The 20000-nt window shown below is 41.2% G+C and overlaps 1 protein-coding gene across 11 annotated transcripts in view; it reads left to right on the plus strand.

Moving 5' to 3' along the window:
• LOC139756572 (homeotic protein ultrabithorax-like) overlaps positions 1-20000 on the plus strand; it is an 821256-nt gene that overhangs the window by 550051 nt on the left and 251205 nt on the right. The window lies entirely within an intron of this gene.

The following is a 20000-nucleotide window of genomic DNA, read 5'->3' on the forward strand; positions in this document are numbered from 1 at the left end:
TAGATAGGGGAGTTAGGGTAAAACAAAAAAGGGAGGAAAGGAGAAGGAATATTCTTCTTCGCCCGTGGAAACACGGGAGACGAGCTGAGGCTGAGGCCCGCCAAGCCTCCATCTTGTGTACAAGAAATAGTTTTCATTTCCCTTTGCAGGAATTGCCATATGGCGCACGGCGGATTACGGGCGTAAGTGGAATTTATTCCTACGAACGGCGCTTAACATTTTCAGCTGTGTATCTATTTTTTATCTATCGTATTACACCTACAGTGAGTGAGAGAGGGAGAGGGAGATATATATCGGCTCAAAGGTTCAATAACTTGCTACACCAACGGTAAAAGTCCATACACAATAATGGATAGAAATAGATGGTCTCCGTATGGCATCAGGAGCGTCATCTATCTCCGCGAGCACTCGTAAATCTCACAGCTGATTGGTGGACGCTCAGCACACCCCTCCCCCCCCTCTTCCTCCCCATCCCCATCAACCCCACCCCACTCTCCTCTCACCCCCACAGAACACCCTCCTCCCCACCACACTCCCGACACCCACCCACCGACCGTTGCCATAGTAACCGGCCTTGGAGGAGGGAGTACCGGCCATGGGCTGGGCAGAGGTTGGTCTGTTGTGAGGAGGTGCTTTATGGGGGTCTACGTAACTATATATTTTTTTCCCCCCTCCTCCTTCTCTACACTGTTTTATTGCCTGACCTGAAACTTTGTCAACTTTTTTTTTTTTATAAAGTTATTCTCAAGGCTGAATGACTAGAGAAGAAGGGGAAGAAGAAGAAAACGCGACTGGAAAGAAAATAAATGAAAGTGGAAACACTCAATCAATTTTCCCTTTTTTTTTTCTTCTTTCATCATGGTTGACAATTTTCTTAATCATGTAGGTTGTTTTCGTCGTAAACCTGACAAGCAATTAAGGTAATGGAACTACTACGTGAACTTTCTCAGGGGGGAAGTAATTAGATAATGGGAAATGGTGACGCATATTGATCACCTGTTATTACATTAATTTTTCGTGTTACATTAGAGACAATGAATGAAGAAAGAAAAATCATCTAAACGAGTTTTCTCAAAAATAATATTGTTGCCTAAATGACTTAGACAGAATGAATAGAAAGGAAAAGAATATTTAGATATTGAACATTCTTAATGTTTAGAATTACAACATTTTTCTAGCTATATTAGAGATACTGAGCATAGAAAATATTATCTATACCAGTTATAAATCAGAAAGATTGAATGGAGCTAAAGAGATAATTTAGAACTTGGACGTGATATTACATTAACTTTTCGAGTTACATTTGAGACAAAGGATGAAGTAAAATGATATGAAGGAGTTGCATCGGAAAATATAAAGAGAAAGAAAAAAAAAAACGATTTGAGTAATGGGTATGTGTAAAATATGTCGATGACGTGACATTGCATTGATTTTTCGAATTACATTAGAGACAATATATGTAATGGAAAAACAAAATTATTCAAACTACTAAGGGAAACTTCATTTTATAGAGTATTGCGGTATTCCCTTGAAACAAATGAGCAATATTCTCGGCCATGTAATATTGCAGTAGCTATACAAGATATCATTTGCTTCCCCCAAAAATAATATGATTGAATCTCATATACGTGTAAAAAGAATCTCACAAACGTGTAAAAAGAAAAAAATGTAATAGTAATCTCAAGAAGTTTCTTGTTCTAGATTCGTCGTCAGTAATGAAAAACGCTTATATCCCCATATGTGTACACCCTTAAACAAAGATATACGGTCCTTATGAATCTTTGTCAGGCATATTCGAAAAGGCCCTCTTTCTACTGCGATGATATATATATATATATATATATATATATATATATATATATATATATATATATATATTTTTTTTTTTTTTTCATACTATTCGCCATTTCCCGCGATAGCGAGGTAGCGTTAAGAACAGAGGACTGGGCCTTTGAGGGAATACCCTCACCTGGCCCCCTTCTCTGTTCCTTCTTTTGGAAAAAAAAAAAAAAACGAGAGGGGAGGATTTCCAGCCCCCCGCTCCCTTCCCTTTTAGTCGCCTTCTACGACACGCAGGGAATACGTGGGAAGTATTCTTTCTCCCCTATCCCCAGGGATATATATATATAATTCTTCCAAGCAGAGTTCTTTGGGGCGCTGTGAGGCGCTTGCCGAAGGTCGACGGAGGTAGAGAGAGAGAGAGAGAGAGAGAGAGAGAGAGAGAGAGAGAGAGAGAGAGAGAGAGAGAGAGAGAGAGAGAGAGAGAGAGAGAGAGCCGTCGTCCTCCTTTGCTTGTTTATTGGTCAGCCAACTGGTAATTTGAGCAATTTCAGTGATCATGCATCACAGTTTAAACAGGCAGCGTACCCCATATTCATATGAGGGTTAAGTCATATTCAAACTACTGCTGAGCGAATATTCATAACTTGTAATAACCAGTTCGTAGGTGACCAAGCCGAGACAGAGAAAGCAGTGAATATGTCACTAGTTTTCAAGACGATGGAGAGAAAACGAGAGAAAAAACAAAATGCGGGACTGATGGTAATTGACCTGTGGGTTGTTAACACTGTTTGACTTAAATCTTCAGAGGTGATTGCCATTTGGTAGTGACTGGCCAATGCACGGAACCAGCTTAGCAGCTTTTAGCACTTGGCAAAGAAAATAGCCTTCTGCGTGTATAGAACGCGTGTATAGAAGCCTGGATGTAGGCACGTTGAGCGATGCTGCATTAAGAGAACAATGGTTTGTGTGTGTGTGTGTGTGTGTGTGTGTGTGTGTGTGTGTGTGTGTGTGTGTGTGGTGTGTTTGTGTGTGTGTTTTGTGTGTGTGTGTGTGTGTGTGTGAAGCTTGTGTTTAAGGACTTGTACATATGGCCTTTTCTGAAGACCTGTGTTTGTGGATCTGAAAATTTCTGAAACGTTGTTTAGGTTATAACATACATACGTTCAAGACAGACTCTAAAGTATTCAGAGCTAACGTAATTCTAAGAAGAAACAGAAATGAATTAATGAAAAAAAAGGGAACTCAGACAATTCCATCATAAGTTAGCACTCTGCGCTAACGCTCGTGGTTTCGTTATGATATAACGTAACCTTCAATGCTCTTGGAATATATGAAAATCATATCTTTTACGTAACGAACTGATCATTCACCACTTATTTCAAGGCATACCAATGTCTCATTAAGGTATAGATTTATGACGTGTACCGCTAGTATATAAATCATTTTCTTTTATATGGTAGAAATATAAACATATGATGATTTATTAATGCAAAAAAAAAAGGTAAATTTATTGGAAGTTCCGGTAGCTTTTAATTTTTTTAATGTCATTAGAAATTAACTAATTTCAGGTTTCTGAAAAAACTTCATTCCAATTCAGTTTTTATTCCATTCTCCTAAAGAATATATTTCTAGTGTTAGAAAAATGAATGCTAATTATACATATAGCAAGAATATATATAGATATCATTTGTGAAAGGACATTATGGTAACTGGTATTCTTTCAATATTTTCCAATAAGAATGTTGTACTCTTTTGTTTTCGAGAATAATTCTTTGCTTTTAAAGTACCGAGAGTCTATTGATTTTACAAGATAAAGATTAGCTTAATTTACAATGTTTCCCAAAGCAGACATACTTGAAAGTTAAATTAACGAATCTTTTACCCTCGGCACCTCTGATGATCAAGTCAGAAAACATTCATAACATAAAAGGGGAAAAAAAATAGATTTCAGATATTTCTTTAAGATTCTAGGTTTCCCTTGAAATTCCAAGGAAAATTCCAGAGATATTTAAGGATGTTTTGTGTAATGCAAACAAAGTCCTAAAGAGTAGGCAAATGTTTAGGGAAAGTGTATGAATATTTACCAAAGGATTCATCTAAGTATACAGAATTTTGATTAAAATATCAAAGGAAATCTGGGAAGTTTAAAAGAAAACTTTTCAGAAGGACATCGAAGTTTTACACAAGCTTTAAGTTTAAGATAACTGAAATTAAGCTTCTGGATGTATAGCAAAGGTTAAGGGAAAAATCTGAGGACGTTTAAGAAAGTCGTTTTTATGCGAAATGGATTTCAGACACAAAGCTTATTGGAAGCTTTACTGTGGAAGTTAAAAGTATACAACAATGAATCAGAGGTTTACGAAAATAGGACAGAAATCTATCTTAGAAATCTTTTGCCTTGCATAAACAAAAAATATATATCAAAAGAGACAGAACTTCGAAGAGCAGTAGCCATTCAGATAAAACCAAAAGGTTGGCAGACATTTTGATGGAACCATAAAGAATAGTGTAATTTTCTTCAGTCATTGATAAAACTTTGTTCTATCACTTTTTGGAAATGCATTAGGGTCTAGGAAGAGAGTAAATATGTATATTGTCTATATTCAAATACTATGTCAAAAAGAATCGAAGGATGATTGATCTAAATAAGTGCCTGGATGTGTATGCATGTGGCAAGTGTAAGTTTATATATGCGTGAGATGATAGTATTCTATAGAGGTCGTCGTCAGTTTAGGAGTGTTTACGTAAGGATGTTTATAAGGTAAGTATATATATGAATCCGTTTCTGTCTTGCTGTATAAATGTATGTGTGTGTGTGTGTGTGTGTGTGTGTGTGTGTGTGTGTGTAAGACTGGAATTCACCCGTATATTTTACAAACCTTACTGAACAACTCTTACTACAAGAATCGGTGATAACCATAGTTGAGAGAAGATATTGCCAGAATCAAAGACATTACTCAACTCAGAAGGTATTGTAGTAGGTTTTATAAGTTACAAATCGATTAACCTTAAAATGTATGCCATATCGAACGAAAAAAAATTGGGATATATATATATATATATATATATATATATATATATATATATATATATATATATATATATATATATATATATATATATATGACTGATAAGAGGGAAACATGACAACAAGCTGTGACTGGTCCATTTGCCAGTACTGTACCGGACGCTGATTGGTCAGAATCAGTCCACCCACGCCTCCTAATTTGTCTCTTTCGTCAGCCATTGGGCCTATAGCATCACAGGCTTGTGCATATTTGCTGGAACTCCTGTTCATATATAATATTATGTATTTTACCACAATTCATTTGAATCTTAGAGCATCTTTAGTGGTCATATTCATGGTTTAAAGACGAATGAGTGATTCAGCGACAGAATATACAAGCTATGATTGTGTTGATATGGTATGTTCATCTTAAGATGCAAATATCACAGAAAATGGACTTATTGAACACAAAATGGTGTATAACGTTTTTCTATGATATTCTAGTAACTGTAATATAAAGTTAGATAAAAATTCTATGATAAGAAATCTTGAAGAAATAGAATTAGATAAGTATATAACTTGACTATAAACAATATATATATATATATATATATATATATATATCAAAAACCTAAATAAACTTCATTCATGGATGAAATACTGACGGTTACTTTAATTTTTTCTAATTCCTTTTGATAGAAAAGTGTCGTAAATTGTATCTTCGCTAAACCACCTTTGAGCTGAGAAGTTCTTGCATAGGCCTCCCCTAAGTAGGCCGAGTTTTCTCTCGTTTTCTTTGACGGTAGAGGCTTAGTGGCCTACCTCGCTTGCGAGGCCGAGTATAGGCCTACTGTATGTGTGTGTGTGTGCGTGTGTGTGCGAATTGAAACCCGGGAAGCCAAGGTAGAATAACAAACAAAGAATCTGAACGAGAAAAAGAATATTCCTAACCGAGCCACAGATCATTTTCAGATCCAAGCATTACATGCTAATGACTTTAACAGATCCACTTGGTCTCAGAGGTCGGGTACTGACCCTTAACACTCATCGTGCATCGTTAATTCACTGCCTTACCAAGAGGCAACGGGAGAGTCACAGCATAGAGCGGACGAATCACTGCTCAGTGACCTCCTCATGTCTCATCTTCGTGCAGTGCATTACTGCCGTGGTCTTGCACTGTCATTTAAGTTATTTATGGCACTGTTTATGGCGTGTTTTGATATTTGCTCACGTCTGCTTTACACGCAGACATATAAGTTACAAGAGAGGAATTTTAGTTTTTATGTTAAATTTTCGCATATTGTTCTTTTTTCTGTGACCTTTGTTATTTTTTTGTGAGAATCTGAGACATATGAGGAATTACGTTGTTATGAATTGGACCACATTTTCTTTTTTTATGAGACTGTGGCCATGTATCTATATAATAAAAGAAATTTTATATCATGCGATGGCTTCTTGACGCAGTAGCTGTCTTTGTAAGCAGTGTACCGTGGCATTCAAGGATATACACTGTTAAATAACCGAACAGGAGAACGCTCTCCTGTAGCGCCTTGCGAGTGGTCTGTTGTCATACGCGTTACTCCTCAAGAAAAATCCGCTCTTCGATCTGAAATCCATGTTGTAAGTATTATCACAATTTTCTTGAATGGTAAGACGTATCAATTTTTCTCTGGATATCTCGATGTTCTTTTGCAGATCTTAGTGTCGTCAGGATCTCCCTCCTTAGAGCCCATCAGTCCTCAGGATCTCCCTCCTTAGAGCCCATTTGTCCTCAGGATCTTCCTCTTTGATTGCAGAGTCCAATGTCCCAGGATCTTCCTCTCAAGATTTTCCTCTTTGGTTACAGAGTCCAATGTCCCAGGATCTTCCTCTTTGGTTGCAGAGACCATTGTCCTTAAGATCTTCCATTTCTAGTTGCAGAGTCCATTGTCCTCAAGATTTTCCTCTTTTGGTTGCAGAGTTCACAGTCTTTAAGATCTTCCTCTTTGGCTGTAGAGCCCATTGTCGTTGGGGTCTTTCGTCGTCTGGCAGGATATCACTGAAGGGACACCATCGAAGTCTTGGTTTTCGGTGTTCCAGCCCAGTTTGCTAGCTGGCAGCCACAGCATCCTTCCCTCGACGCTAGGACACCCCCGCCACACTACACGTATCCTCCATTCATTTTCATTCATTTCGTGGCGTGGCGCCGTGCCACTATTTTTGAAAAGAACGATAGAGAGAAAGCCTCGAGCTGAGCACAGACTTCCCTCCCTTCAAGGTTCTTGTGGGGCTACGGCTTTTGGTGCAAGAGACAGGATGGATCACGTAAAAATTTTGGCTCCGCGTAGTTTCAGTTGCTTCAGATGGAGATGATGGGGAGGGAGGGGACTGTAATAACATATATATATATAGTATTAGATTGGCTAGGTCTATGCCAAACACGTGCTCTTAAGACAACCTGTCATTAGATTCCGTATGTAAATACATATGTATGAAGGATTTTATAATCTGTATGCAAATATATTCAGCTACGTCTAGGCCATCTTTTTTAATAACCTTTCCACATTTATCGACACTATCAGATGGTGTTCGTAGTCTGACGCTTGTGACTGAAATCTCAATGAGGAAGAAGGAAGCTAATCCCAACAGATGAAGAAAAAACTTATAAGAATTTGAAAGATTACATGTAGATTTTGACGTGCTTTGCATGATAAAACTATAGTTAAACCACTTTACACAAGTTTTAAGCTTACTTTTACACTTATTGTCTAAAGAATCAAAGACTATTATATATCAATAGGAGGAGGAAAGGGAGGAAGGAGCTCCAAGAGTTTCTCATTATAAATGATCCCCATCTTGCCTTTGTCTCTAGGTCACACTGTATCTTATATAACACCCATCCTTACAGCCCATAGAAACCTGTAACTCCTTCCCCAGACTTTGGTCCAGTGAAATCACATTAACTCCCTCCCTCTAGAGTGCAAAATTACACCCACCTGGTGCCTACAATGATTCATTCTTTAACCTCTTTGATGTCAGGATTGCCAGGGAGGGTGGTTGGAGGGAAGGGAGGGATTGCCTGCGTCGGTGTTCCTCCTCTGATTTATCTGACGTCAGGAATCGACCGAAAAACTCTGATTAGTGAGCCCAACTTGGGACAAGAACGCTCATAAACCATGGCTCCCTACCTAACGGGAATTCTGCCGAGACTTGGGAGTGACACTGGCCAACCCACAGGTAGGGTTGTACGGTCGTGATCCCCATGATAAGGGAACGAGCCGGCCGTCTGTAGTGATGGAAGAGGCTTGACTCCGTCCTCCATCTCCACGAGATCCAAAACACTACTAGCGTTCCGATTAAGAACAGGTGTGCCGTTAAAGTCTTAGTCTTTGGTGTTAAATGGTGACGATCAGATGTCGATTAGACGAACTCCGCAGGCGGTTGTTAACGAAAAGTGTTGGTTTAGTGCTCTCGCAACATGTATCTCTAAGTCTGTTGTTTTACGAAAGTAATAAAAGGTCTCTAGTTTATTTTGACGACTTTGCCAGCAGAGGAGAAGTGTCTCCAACAGTATTTAGTGCCCATGTTGTACTCTTTATATATATTTCAGGATTCTATTAAGTTCCATGATTCTATTCCAATACAAACGTGATTCATTTATGGCAATTTGCATATTGCTCCACATTTACATTAATTAATCTCCATCAAGCACCAGAGCTAATCTACATATTTAAAATAGCTGCTCTAATTTATATCGTCTGGGTTTGTTTCAACAAAGTTTTAATCAAACATACAACGCAGTTGATTCCAAGGACTGAATTATAACACACAGCTGGGGTATATTTCATTATTGAAAAGTTGTGAAAAGAATGGAACATGTACTTAACCTAACTATATATAGAGAGAGAGATCACAAAAACGTCACATTTCACTGCTCAAAATGAGATTTATCTGCATTTTTCTTTTGCATCATCCCAAGGACTAACCAGTTTCAACTGTTTAAAAACAAACGCACAATAGCACATGGTATTTGTCTTTCAAGAATAGATCCAGAATAGAGTATATTACCTTCTGTAAATATTTCATTTGCCCCTCATCTTATATAAGCCATAATCTGCCCTCATTTTTCATCCAGATAAGCAATTTTATCTACCATATCTATCCCAGACAACACTACAAATACACTGCTGACAGCATTTGAATTTATCTTCTAAGAATGACCAACGGAAATTAGAAAACAAAGGGGATGAGGAAGCAGATGCACTAAGCAAAACACGTCGATCCAGGAAGAAGGTAATCAGAAAGCTGAATTACTTTTGCTCTCTTTGAACGTAATGGATCTCTACACACACACACACACACACACACACACACACACACACACACACACACACACACACACATGGTAAATGCAGAAAGCATATACATATCTAAAAAGCTGTAACTGAAACAGTTGAGACTGTTCGAGAGATGGGTGCCCATCGAGTATGAAACTCCCTCCCCATACAGTACTAATACGTACTTACAAATTAGGTGATCATCACACACATATGCACAACATCACATAGAAATAGTCAATATACAAAGAAAAGCTTCTTTTCTACCTTGTTTTCGGTTCACAGTGACTCAAAACAACATACAGAAAAGTAGCTTACAGAACTGGGGTTTGTTTTCTCAAAATGCTCAAAATGATTTAGATAGTTAGAGGATAAATGCCGTGCGTGGAAGTCGACTCCAGATGAAGGTGATGAGAAAGACGAATTACTTTACATTCTGTACTTCTAGCAACACTGGTCCTCACCCTCTAGCCGTCTCTAGCTCCTTCCTTTTCCGTTCTCAATGTAAGACACACTCAGATATCGCCCTTTAAACCCCTTCAGCATGAGGGTTACGACCCTTGAGCACGAAGGTACGACTCTCGTGCAGTACGACCCTTGAGTACTATAAGGACGATCCTCTGTCGCAACAATCGTACCGTCATGCTCAAGGCTAACCACCTTGAGCACGACGGTACGATCCTTGAGCACAACGTTGCGATTCTTGGGCACGACGGTACGAGCCTTGAGCACGACGACGATACGACCTTTTTTAAGCACGACGGGTACGACCCCTGGGGAATGATAACCATTTGCCTTTGACCTGAATAACTCCTCCTCCCCAACACCCAACCCCTCGCTCTCCCTCTCCGAGGAAGGAACGAAAGCCAAGTGTACAAAATGTCGATCTTTGGCGTGCAACACAGGCGGCGGCGTGGGGGGGTTAAGGGGGCAGGGGGCGCCGCACCACCACCACCCCTCCCCCCCCGAAGAAAATGATTAGTGGGCCTGCGTGGGCAGTTGTCTGCACCAGGGCTCTTGGATATTTGTCTTCCTGTCTTGGTAGCGAAGAAAAATACTGCCCCGGTGATATATATGCCCGAGGATTTCTAGGATGTATCGGCGATTTAGATAAATATATGTCATGACTCCCTCTCGTCTTTCGGTAGGCCGAGGTCACTCTGTGTGTGGGTATAATATTTGTCTCATGTGAGAAACCGAAGAACAGCAACACAGAGAGAACTATGTACATTAAGCAAATATCATATGTCACCGCCCCATATATATATATATATATATATATATATATATATATATATATATATATATATATATATATATATATATATATATATATATATATATATATATATATATATATATATATATATATATATATATATATATATATATATCAGTGTTATGCTCACTCCACCACACAGATCCACCTCTCTCAGTCGGGCATCTTCGCACCCAGAGTCCACTCCCAGACGCTGGCCAGGCATCAGCAATGATAATGATAATGACACACAGCCAATACAGACATCACCGCATCTATGGTGGACATGTGGGCCTCCTGTGTAGCTCAGCTCCGCTCTCTTCCCCTCCCCACAACCACCACCACTAACAACCGCTACAAACACACCACCAACACCCACTATCCCACCACTATCCCGCCCAGGGGACGAAAATAACGAAAGGGAACGTGGGACCAGACGAAGACCTATCGTGACTCGTCGACGTAGCTCAGGCGGTGGGCCAGGTGAGCCTGGTGCCGGGAGGAGGGTCGGGTTTAGGTAGGGTCCAGTCAATGTACCAGGCCTCCCTCCTCCCCCCACCCCACCCCGAGGCTGGTCCGGTGCAGGCGAGGATGATATGAACAGTTATTTGGGCTCCTGTGTTGGAGGGCGGGAGGAGTGTGTAAAGGGGAGGAGGAAGGAGGGAGGTTGGGAAGGAAGGAGATGTTGTATGCGACGGAGGGATGTTGGTATGTAGGGGGCGGAGGGTTTGAGGGACGAGACAGTGGGATGGGGAAGTGAAGGGGGAGGATTGAGGGTGGGTTTTGGAAGATGGGGTGTAGAAATGAGTTAGAGGGAGGAAAGTTTGATGAGGGAGAGGATGGCATTTTGAGGGAGAAGGGAGAAGGGATAGGAGGAGAGAGGGAAGAAGGGCCGAAAGTAAGGAGAAGAAAGAGAAAAGGATGGAAGAGGCTGGAAAGGATTGAAGAACAGAGAGAGAGAGAGAGAGAGAGAGAGAGAGAGAGAGAGAGAGAGAGAGAGAGAGAGAGAGAGAGAGAGGATAAGAGAAAATTACATACTAATAGCAATCAGGTATACACACCACACAAGCAACACGCAGACACTCCCTCCCAGCCGCACGTTCCCTACCACCACGCCAGCCGCCCTCTTCCTCCTCCTCCTCAGATCTCCTCCCTCACTGCCGCAGGAGCAACGGTGCAATTCATTAAGATACCCGCGATGGCAGGATGTGTGTGTGTGGGGTGTGTGTGTGAGGTGAGGAAGTGCGGTACGATACGCCTCCCAGCTTGATGTGGGACACAAATGTTTTCGTCCCGTCTGTCTGGGACTTCGAGGAAGCAATTTGCCACAGGGTCCCGGGCACCTCGACTTAGGGGAGGTGGTGCGGGGTGCTAGCTAGCGGCAGTTGCCTCCGTCCTGAGTTATCCTGGCTAGGCACGCTACCAGCTCCTCCGTACCGTGGCTTCTGCCTACCTTCCCTGCTACCACCCTCAAGCCAGCCAGCCAACCAGCCAATCTCTCTCTCTCTCTCTCTCTCTCTCTCTCTCTCTCTCTCTCTCTCTCTCTCTCTCTCTCTCTCTCTCTCTCTCTCTCTCTCTCGTACTCCTAAGCTCTCCTCTCACGCTTTCTTTTCTATTTGCTTCTGTCATTAATAAGATTTGGTACTTCACGTGTCTTCCTCGTTTACCAAGTGTCTCTTACTTATAACCGCACGAACACACACACACACACACACACACACACACTCACATACTGCTTCGTACGCTTCACCCATTGAGTACCACCGCTTCGCACGCTTCACCTACTGAGCACTTCCGCTTCCCCCACCTCTACTTAGCTACGTTGCCACACTTCACCATCTGAGCATAGCCCCTTCCCACACTTAACCCGTTGAGCACTTCCACTTCCCACACTTTACATCCTGCCACCACTAATATTGCCCCTTTCTTCTATTTCTAAATCCTCCCCCACCCCCCACTTCACATTTAATTCTAAATCTCCTCTATTCCAATTTGTCCTGTCCCTCTCCATTCTTCACTATCGAAGCTTCAGCTTACGTATTTGAATTTCATTATGAACTCTTTCTTACGTTGCTAGTTACATGGCAATTTTCATTTCGTAGTTACAGACACAGATACTGAAATAGATTTAGTTACAAATATAAATATAGATAAATATAGATAAAAATAGATATAGATCAGAAATAGATATATAGCCATAGATACATAAATAGATATAGATCAGAAATAGATATATAGACATAAATACATAAATAGATATAGATCAGAAATAGATATATATAGATACAGATACATAAATAGATATAGATAGAATAATCTATGTACTGCATTGGAGAGTGATACACGTAAATTAGTTGTATTAGATACCTTTTCATCTATATTTGATATAGTGGTTCTTTGCCCAAAATGTTCGAGCTATAGATTCCGAACTATAGATTCCGAACTATAGATTCCTAGGTCCATGCCTCCCCCTTTTTGACATGTTATTGACGAGCGCGTTCCTTTGTTCCAAAGACGTCCTCTTTTTGACGCTGGGGAGAATTGGCTCGGAGGTCATGAAGACGATTTAGATGGATTAATTAGGCTTTTTTTTTCTTTTCATTCTTTTTTTTTCCTTTCCTTTCTGCCAATCTCGTCTTCTGTATTGAGGGGTCGTCGTCTTGCGTGACGTATGGACACCCGTTGCATTGTTTCCCCCCCAAAAGGGTTTTTCGGTCGTCTCGAATTGTGGGTTCGTGAGAGAGAGAGAGAGAGAGAGAGAGAGAGAGAGAGAGAGAGAGAGAGAGAGAGAGAGAGAGAGAGAGAGTCTTAGTCCAAAAGTACTTTCTATATTTGAAATCGTAGCTTCACCATAGGAGCCAAAGATAATTCACTCATCACCCAATAATGCAATCGTCAAGTAACATACCACGCATTGCAATCAGTAAGAAAATACTCAACAGGGTAATCAGATTCTCTTTATCATTGGTAAGTATAACCTTAGGATCCCTTTTATGGGGGTTCCTTAAAGCTTTGAGACTGCTCTACAATCAGGTGCAGGGAAATGAGGGACTCGTATAGAGCGAAAAGTTCTTTGATAAGATTATACTCCCTGGTCTCATCGAAGGAAGCTGTGTTTTTCCTCCTTTTTTTCCACTTGTGGTATAATGACAGGCAGGCAAAGTCCGGTAACAACAGGAGTGTCATCAATTAACAATTCAATTACATTCGCGTCGAAGTCGATCGGTTGTAAATAAGTTAAATGGCTGTCAGTACAGTCGAAGCATTAACAATACGTCGATTATTTCGTCATTAAGTCGAATAATAGATGCAAGTGATAACCAAATGAACCGAGCCATTATTTGATCAGTCGATCAATAATCATTAATAAGACGAAAGATCACGAAAAAAAAACTCTTTAGTATGTCCGTCAATCATTTAACGAAGTTGTTTGGTAAAGAGTCAATCTGTTCATGTGACGATCAAACATCAGCAGAGGCCTTAGGTCACCACCTTTGGCAACGCCCTCATGATAAACTGATCAATCATGCAATTGCTCTCTCTCTCTCTCTCTCTCTCTCTCTCTCTCTCTCTCTCTCTCTCTCTCTCTCTCTCCTCTTTTTTTTGGGGGTGGGGAGGGGGGGTTGACCCTCATTCTTCACCAATGACCCCTTACAGTCCGAGCGTCATGCAACATCGAGTCTGTCTTTTTCAGAGAGAGAGAAACGAACCTGAATCTCCCGTTTGTGGAAATCACCCACACGTGTCAGGAGGAAGCGCTTGAATATCTCTCTCAATATGAGGAAGTCATAAGGGCGCCCCACCCTTCGATTTCGGTGGGATTATTGCTTAAACTGTGTGTGTGGGTACATGCGTGTCATAACGCTACCAGCTGCAACCAGATGTTATCTCGTACGTGTGTTCCCGTGCCTATTCGCCTGTGTCTATCGTGTGATCCTGGGGGAGTGTCCGTGACGAAATATCGATTTGATTTTGACGTGACGGAGGAAGTAAATTCACATGACTAAATCAAGGATATTCTTTTTCTCTTTTTTAACCCTATTGAAACTAATACTAAATATGTATTAACAAAACGTAAAAATTTTGGTTGATTATCGTAACGAAATATCACTTTGACATTGACACAACAAAGGAAGTAAATATTACAAATTCACATGACTGAAGCAAGAATAATTTTTCTTTATCCTATTGTAACTAATAGTAAATGTATATTGACAAAACGTAAAAAGACATTTGCTCTTCGATGATTACCAAATTCATAAATAACTTTGAAATGTAATCACGGTTATTGATAAGCCACGTCTCGCAAAGCCCTCCCCCACCTTCAGGAATGATAAGGATCTCTGCGCACTGTGTGTATATTTAAAACCTCTAATCTTCCTTTCTTCACCACGCAGCAGGCAACACGAGAACATTACGAGAAATCACCTCTTTGCCTCACCTCAGATCACTTTCAAGCCAAAAAAAAAAAAAAAATAAACTACGAAAAAAAAAAAAGGTTTTTGAACGAGAGACAAAAAAATATGTCTCATCGAACTCACGTTGGGAGCTGCAGGCAGATGTTTCTCACTGTCTTCTCTCACGCACACTGAAGAAGGTCCTCATTTTTTTCCCTCCCTTCCCTAACTCTTTTTGCCCTATCAAAAGCAGATCGGGTAAAGGTGCTGGTCCTACACCCTTTTCCCAAACCCTATACCCAGTCGAGAAGCTCCTACAGGCAATAGCCATAGGTTTCTTTATCCTAACGTTTCACTCAAGAGCTGGGGCGTTGGTCCATTGGCCCAAATAGGGATGACATAGGCCTTCAGTTCTGAGAAAGTATTGAAAAGTTGTCGAAAGAAAATTTCCCCTTCAGAACGGAGTTATGGGATCAAATACAACCCATACTGACCAACTGACCCTAAAGAAAGGAGTTTATACCCTGAGCGAAGTATGGGTACTTGTCATTCCTTGTTTCCCAAAAGTAATCGCTCATCCCCCTCCATCGAGACCTGTCGTTCACGTCATACGAAACAGACTTGTAATTGTTATAACGATCTGAAAAAACAAACAAACCCGGAGGGGATATAATGTCCAGTTCGTGCGCCACACACACACACGCACACACACACACACGCACACACACACACACACATACACTACAAGAGCATTCTATGAATGCAATACAATGACTGTAGACATGGTCAGTGCAGACAGCAGACATATCCTTAAAAAGTTGAAGGATAGTAGAGAATATTCAAGAGATGTGGCCCCCCACAGATGTAAAACTCCCTCCCCATACGGTAGATAAATACTAAAGGGCACACACACACACACACACACACACACACACACACAAACCACAGAGGCAGTACCCTTTCCGAGTGGTTTTTGAGCAGGGTGTTCCCGAGAGTTTATTGCGCTCATAAAGTGGTTGGGTTGTACCACAGTTGCCCTCATAAACCATGAGGCTCGGATGGTACCTGCTGCCTTCCTCCTCTCTCATCCCTCTATTATATGGACATGAGTTCGACAGCTTGCTCTAGTTCCTGTGTGTGTGTGTGTGTGTGTGTGTGTATGTGTGTGTGTGTGTGTGTGTGTCCTAACTCTTTTTATGTTATCTATTAACTCTTCATTTGGTGCCAGTGATTCGGTCTATTTCGGGACTGGGGGTAATATTTATAATTCACTAGTTTGTCGAGATTATACATAAGTGTCTCAGTTTATGGATTGGATTCATACACTCGTTTATTCATACATCTTATTGTATGATTTCTATTTCTTATTCATCTCATGGTTCATATATATATATATATATATATATATATATATATATATATATATATATATATATATATATATATACAATGAGTCATGCGCATGAGAGTCTTTTATCGCCCTCCATGCCAAACTCCAGTAAATAATACTGAAATTATACACCAAATCTTACAGCTAGCCAGCGACGAGAATCTAAAATTCTATTTGTATCTGATAACAATTACACCTTGAATATTTTAAGTGATTTATGGCGCGAGTGGTGCCATTTTGCAAATCGTTCGCGCAGGGTGATTTGTGGCGCGTAAATATATATATTCCGGATTCAGAAAAACGCAAAAAATCGACCCCGGGTGTCGCACACTTAGAACCCCACTACCTGTGGAATTTCCAACACTCGGTTGACACGACAAAACAAAAGCTAATGCTTCAGTACTCCCGGGGTTCCTACTGGTATAAATTCGCGTTTGCGTCGGCAAACCCTGCAATTTGCAGCTCACATTCCATTAGTGGTCGATTGTCGAAGGTGAGAGAGAAAGAGAGAGAGAGAGAGAGAGAAAGAGAAAAACTCTTCCAATACACAGGCAGGTGAAATGGGTTACATTACCGGTAACAAACCGTAAAGAATATAATAAAAACACGATGTATAGTCCTATGATAAATCTATATATTCGCTAATCCAGATCTATAATTGTCTCTGGGACAGGAGAGAGAAAAAAAAAATGGACCCAAAATGGACTATATTGACAGGAGGGGAATGTGCAGCGTCGATGAATGATGGTTTATACATAAGGAAAAGGTGCTGGTGAGGGAGGAGGTTTCAATAGTTTTTGCTGGGGTTGGTGGGAGGTAGGTAGGTGTTAGGGAAGGATAGGTGGGGGTTTTAGGGTAAGGTGGAAGGGTTGACATAGTGGTTGAGGAAAAGGGAATGCTTTGAGGTGAGGCAAAGAGATTTCTTAGAGTGTGGGAAGGGTGTTTTGGGGGTAAAGAGAGAGAGAGAAGCTTTGAGGTGAGGGTAAAGGGAGTTTGGAGATGGGGAAAATAACGCTTTAAGAGGGGAAGGGAAGCTTTAAGGTAGGTAAGGAAAATTTTGAGGTGGGTAAGGGGGAAATGGAGGGAACAAACTGAGGTTGAGAAACTAGTGTTCAAGGGAAAGGGGAGGAGGGAAGGAGGTGTATAGGGATCAGAGAGGAGGTGGGAAGGAAGAGAAGGTGGATAGGAATGGAGAAAGACAAGTCCTGAAGTTGTTGGAGAGGAGGAAGAATGGAGAGAAGTATTCACATTGATGGAGAGAGAGAGAGGGAGAGAGAGAGAGAGAGAGAGAGAGAGAGAGAGAGAGAGAGAGAGAGAGAGAGAGAGAGAGAGAGAGAGAGAGAGAGAGAGAGAGAGAGAGAGAGAGAGAGAGAGAGAGAGAGAGTAGAATAAAGGAAAGAAAGCAAAGAAATGAGAAACAAAAAGTAGATGGAACGACAGGTGAGAATGGGAGGGAACGAAGGAGAGAGCGAGAGAGAGGAATCGATGGGGAGTGAGGAGGGAGTGATGGAGGAAGAAGGATTAGGGACAGGGAATATAAGGGCGGGAAGGAAGGGAGAGGGGAGTAGATGGGGGCCTATTTGGGTGTTATAAACAACAAACCGTAAGACATTCGAACATTTCCAGACTTAAGTGTCCCCCAAGAAATAATTCTATTATCGTCCCTGTCACCTCGAACACACATGTATACATTTATGAGCACTATCGATTACACATAGAGGATTTATCATGTATAATCATCAGCACAAGACAATAACGAGCTGAAAAGATGGAGGAAGAAAAAAGAACCGTAGTATTAGATATATCAATCTCCATCACTCATTCTATTGCCTAATGATCGTCTTTGTCAATCCTTAGTCACTCAACTGAGTCCTTTTCTGACGGTCGAGATTACTGCAATGTACGAAGGAGATTTGTTGAGGAGCTGTCGTGGTATGATTATTTTGAAATGATGTTATTCATGTCAATGGTTGTCGTGCTATCTATCATCTCTGAGCACGACGGTACGACCATTGAGCTCGACGGTACGACATTTGAGCATGATGGTACGACTCTTGAGGATGACGGTACGACCTTTGACCGTATCGGTACGACCATTGAATCTGACGGTATGACCCTTAAGCCTGACGGTACGATCCTTGAGCATGACGGTGCGACCATTGAACATGACGGTACGACCCATGAGCATCATTTCTAGTCTTTAACTTAACCTTTGACCTCTAGGTCAAACGCCAAGTCGTCATACCATAGGGTTATTGTGCTCAAGGACGTTGCCGGAGTGCGCAAGCGTCGTATTGTCGTGCTTAAGAGTCGTACCGTCGTGCTCAAGCACGGTATGTCGTGTTCAAAGGCTTTAGTAACCATTGTACTCAAGGGTCATACCATCGTGCTCAAGGGTCCTACCGTCGTGCCCAATGGTGGCACAGCTGTGACCAAAGAGAACAACGGCGTTTGCTGGAATTTAACACGGGATTATGCTTAACCCAGGCTTAAACAGCTCGGTAGAACAAGTCTCACCGAAGCAGGCGTGCGTTGCCAGTGCTTTGTTAAGCAACAGGTGGCTTAGAAGGATCAGATCTGGCTTTGTTTGAGGAAGCTAAAGCTGACGAGAAGCAGATCTTGACCCGGCTCTAGGATGACAATGGCGAATCTTGGACTCAGCTAAAGCTTCTCTCTCTCTCTCTCTCTCTCTCTCTCTCTCTCTCTCTCTCTCTCTCTCTCTCTCTCTCTCTCTCTCTCTCTCTCTCTCTCTCTCTCTCTCTTACTTCCTCCTCGTCTGAAACTGAGTGATTCTGCCAAAAGCGTCTGAAAGATGCAAGGCATAAATATCTAAAGACATCTCAAAAGATATGTACGTCAGCCTGTCTCGATTAGAGATTGATAAGATGTATAAGCATTTGATGAAAAATATTTGTCAAGTCTCATAGATACATAGATAAGCATCATATTGGTAGAGAGTCATCCCTAATGTATTTGTGTAATACATTAGTTTATCTTCTGACGCTGTCTCGTCCATCCATGCCTACTGTAGAGGTATGAAATCATATATACATTGTACTTCTCTTTCCTCAAATACTCGTGAAATTTGCGGCCACTTATAGTCTAGTGGATCAGGGAGATCTTGCAAGGCTTTGTTGTGTAATCTAGTGAGGGAAAAAATCTCTCTTAATGTGGGAAGAAGGAGAGAGGGAAGGTTCATCTTTGATCTTTGACGCGAGTACATTTTTTGCCCTAAGATAAAATTGGAATAGCGGGAAGTTTGTGTCTTGGAGGTGGTGTTTAGAAGGTAGGTGGCGTTGCATTTTAGAGTTAAGGTGGGGAACGCGTGATGTGGTGATGCAATGGGGACGATCGATGGGGCAATGCATGGGGATTTGCTCGAGTGGGTAATGTTTTTGGGGCAAGCTTTATGCCTGCTGTGTATGGCGAATGCCTGATAAGGTTTTGTATGGGGAACGCTTTGATGGGGGGCTATGTATGATGGTTGCTTGAAGGGGATTGACTGAGGCTGTGTATGGGGAACTCTTTCATGAGGCTATGTATGATCGGCGACTGTTGGGATTAAAACAAAAGCCATTTGAAAATTTAGCTTCTGGCTAATCTGCTGTGGAACAACTATAGATTCTTTCGAACTCAACTCGAAGTCTCCTAATGCACGGATTCCTATCCCCTTTGTGAAAAAGGAGGAAAAGGGGAAAGTAGAGAGGGGATGTAGGAGGCAAAGAAAAGTCGAGGAGAGACAAGGGGAGAGAGAAAGAGAGAAAGCGAATGACGAAGGGGTAGTGAGAGTGGGATTAATGAAGAAATATTAATCCTAAGAGCTACGTTAATCGCCTCACGGTCTCTTTGG

Source organism: Panulirus ornatus, chromosome 22 (genome assembly GCF_036320965.1).
Source record: "Panulirus ornatus isolate Po-2019 chromosome 22, ASM3632096v1, whole genome shotgun sequence".
NCBI lineage: Eukaryota > Metazoa > Arthropoda > Malacostraca > Decapoda > Palinuridae > Panulirus > Panulirus ornatus.